The sequence below is a fragment of the Stylophora pistillata genome, chromosome 4 (genome assembly GCF_964205215.1).
Source record: "Stylophora pistillata chromosome 4, jaStyPist1.2, whole genome shotgun sequence".
Classification (NCBI taxonomy): Eukaryota; Metazoa; Cnidaria; class Anthozoa; order Scleractinia; family Pocilloporidae; genus Stylophora; species Stylophora pistillata.
Window position 1 is genome coordinate 14,619,498 of NC_142522.1, and position 3,817 is coordinate 14,623,314.

At 39.2% G+C, this 3,817-nt stretch overlaps 1 pseudogene; it reads left to right on the forward strand.

Annotated features, from left to right (window-relative positions):
- Positions 1-341: 341 nt before the first annotated feature.
- Positions 342-3,398, forward strand: LOC111321026 (uncharacterized; annotated as a pseudogene).
- The last annotated feature ends 419 nt before the right edge of the window (positions 3,399-3,817 follow it).

A 3,817-nucleotide genomic window follows, 5' to 3' on the forward strand; every position in this document is an offset into this window, starting at 1 on the left:
CAAAGATAATAGTATTCTGCAAGAAGCGTGCAAACAACATCTAATGGCGGCCCCATTTGGTATCTTAAGGGAAGTCTCTGAGGCAGCATGGTCTAGGACGAAATCATTACAAAGAATATTGAACTCCAAACGCGAAAAACTTCTCGAGAACTACGATGAATGTACAGCAAAAACAGTCTGGAAAGGAACTCGAAGACAAATGAAGCGATTAGAATTTGACTTGTTGCGTATTGCCCGTCACAAATTTACAGTGGCCACACCTTACAATCCAGTGCAACAAGCAACCTGCCACATCCCTCGACACGAAGAATCGAGAACTAAAAGACGGCTTTTTACCAGAAATGGCGCACTTAGAACTGCATCACACTCTAATCATCAAGCCAGTTCACCGCAAGAAAACGTTGAGAAAACTTCAGACCTACACCCTTATCAATTTAACATCTTGTGATCTCTCGGATGAGGAACCTTCCCTTTTGATGAAAGGTCCAGCATTTTGCCCGACGCCGAAGGATGTCAAATGGCAGAAAACCATTGATGACCTCGATAAATTTGACAGACGAATTCGACTTGCTGTATTCCATCACGGCAGAAATCCAGACAAAAACAATCCCCCAGCTGATGACCGTTTCCCAACAATTCCATCCGCAACTGATTACATGCCTTCAAAGTCGAGTTTCCCTGAGGTTGAACTTTTCTTAAACAACGTTAAGAAGGACATTCTCGAACCTAAGAACTTGAGAAAAGCCAAGGAAAACCTGACGAGGGAGGAGAGATCAGCCGTAGGTAAACTTAAAGCTAGTGACCATGTATTTAGAATTTAAGATAAGGGATCTAGATTTGTTATTATTTCCCAAAATGAGTACCAAGATAAGATGTTAAGGCAGCTTAACAATGATCTTTATTATACTAAGCTTAACCAGGACCCCACCATTGAGCATTTTGATAAAGTCAAAATTTGGGGACAGAAATGGTTTAGTGAAGGACAGATTAGTCAGGAGATTGCCACTTGGGTTGCCAATTTGGAACAAAAACCGGGGGTGGCTTTTGGCAATGTGAGGACTCACAAAGAGGGCAGCCCTCTCCGCCTAATTACATCTTGCTGCGGAACAGCAATCGAAAGACTTTCTGCTTTTACTGAATTTTATCTTAAGCCTCTCGCCCAAAATCTACCCTCGTTTGTTAAAGATTCCACTGATCTTATCAACAAGATCCAAACATTTAATTCTGAGAACGGTCCTTTACCACCTGGGTGTCTGTTGGTCTCCTGGGACGTCGTGGCTATGTTTCCCAATATTGATAATAACTTAGGCATTTCAGCTGTTAGAAAAGCTCTTGATTCTAGATCGATGAAATTTCCATCCCCCGAATGCATTGTTGAGGCAATCGAAATTTGTCTCCAAGCCAATAATTGTCAATTTCCGGGGAAAAATTTTGTGCAAAAACATGGTACGGCTATGGGCCCCAAAAACGCATGCAGTTATGCCGACTTGGCTATGGGATTAATTGATGAGAAAGCTAAGTTTGGAGGTGGTGTGAAACCATTGTTATGGTGGAGGTATAGGGATGATGTTTTCGATGTTTGGACACATGGTTTGCCTAAGTTATTAGAGTTTACCGAGTACCTCAATTCCCTCTATACCACCATCAAATTTGAGCTGGTGTACTCTGAGCACACCCTCAGTGTCCTGGATCTCACACTGCACCTTCAAGACGGGTTCATAATTACTGATATTTACGCTAAGCCTACAGATAGCCATCTTCATTTACCCTTTTCCAGTTCGCACCCGGCACACTGTAAAAGGGCAATTCCCTACGGAGTTGCTTTACGCATTAGACGTAACTGTTCTACGGACGAGTCCCTTTACAAGAGATGTGTTGAATATAAAGGGTATCTTAAATCCCAGGGTTATAATGCAGATTTGGTAGACAATCAATTTGACAGAGCGCTGAGAATTGAAAGATCAGTACTCCTCAAAAAAAATGTCAAGTCCAACAAAAAAGTATTTCCGTTAGTCCTCGACTACAATCCTATCATCACTGATATTCAGAGGATTATCCAAAAGCATGCTCATCTCTTAAGATCGTCACCTGAGTTATTGGAAATTTTTCAATCAAAATCGATTTTTCCAGCATATCGCCGTACCAAAAACCTCAAAGACATTTTGGCGCCTTCTAGATTTTGTATGGGTGGGAAAGTTAGTCAGGCAGAGAAGGAAACGGGAGGTTGTTTTAAATGCTCCTCTAGATGCGACCATTGCAAGAGTTTTTTAATTCAAGATTCCAAATTTTAGAGTTTTTCCACAGGCCGAACCTATAAGATTTGCCAAAACCTGTCTTGCTCTTCCAGAAATGTTGTTTTGTTGGCCTCGTGCAAGAAATGCAATTTACAATACGTGGGTTCTACTTCCACTGAATTCAAAGTGCGTTTTCATAATCACAAGTCATCTATGCGAACAAACAAAAAAAACGTACGAGCTTGCAGTCCACTTCAATTGTACCAAACACGAAATTTCTGAAATTAATTTTATTGTTGAGAAAATTATCAGCCAAGGGGACGCAGCTTATATTGATAGATTATTACTTACGAGAGAGGCCTATTGGACCGCACAACTATGTACACTCAGTCCCCACGGACTTAACAAAAGACGCGAATTCATATCCAAAAATCGCGTCCGCTATAATACTTAATTAGGGCATCATTTACACATTGTAATTGAGTTCTTCGCAACCATTCGTGGTTATTTCGCCTATTGCACATTCTTGCCTTTTACTCATTATCATATCCTATTATTTAGGTCTGGAATGCATTATGCAATACTATTTTTATTTCTTACGTTTAGTATAAATTCAGGTCATTCTGTAAACCTACTAGGATTTTTAGTTTTTAATTTCTATGTAAATACGTTCCACCTGAAGAAGGCCGAAGGCCGGAACGTCGCCACATTAAAGCTGGAACAGTTAGACGTTTGCTTCATGTTTCATCGTTTTACACTTGCCATACATATATATATGTAAACAATTCCATAGGAAAATAAAAATTTAAACTTCGCACTAAGACTTCGCACTACAGATCTGTTTCGAAAGGGTTAAAAGTCCTCTCTCATCAGGTGCATAAGATACTAGTTGACTAACAATCCTTTTTAAAGCAGGTGGTTTGAGCATGCCTTATCAAATATTTAGTTGAGTGCCGGCACACACTCGCCAGTTCGTTCCTTTTGTTTAGGGTGCCCGCCCCTGTTCTGTACATGATAAAGAATTTTTCAGCTATGCAAAGATTGCATCTCTTTGTAGTATTTGAGTACGGCCTGGCGCGAGCTATTATTTTCCAGGTCACGGAAAACTCCGTTTCAGCATCCTTTAGGGACCAGATATATTTGCTCAACTCTGTTGCGTTCCTTTTGTTCTCATGTCTAAATGACGCTGTATGATTTCTATATATTGCCAAACATCTTACAAAATAGTTATGGAGTGTATTTTTCAATGTAGCGCCACTGTGATCTTTTTAATGAGATTTTGTGAATGAACAGTTCCAAGATGGTATGATTCACCCGTTTGAATTAAGTTAAATTATTAACAGATGTCAAAATAATGTTACAAGTTTTAGTAAATTTGCATCATTTATTCTTCTAATTCATTAAAACTAGAGTTGTTGGTTGAGGGTCCTTTTTTATCAAAAGGAAACATTTCTCTTTTTTTAAATGCTTAAAAAAGAAACTGTTAGAAAACATATTTTCTTAATTACTGTTTACAATTACAATATAATTCCTTCATGGGAAGCAAGTAGCCAACCATTTCTGTCAATCTCAAATTTGCTAGG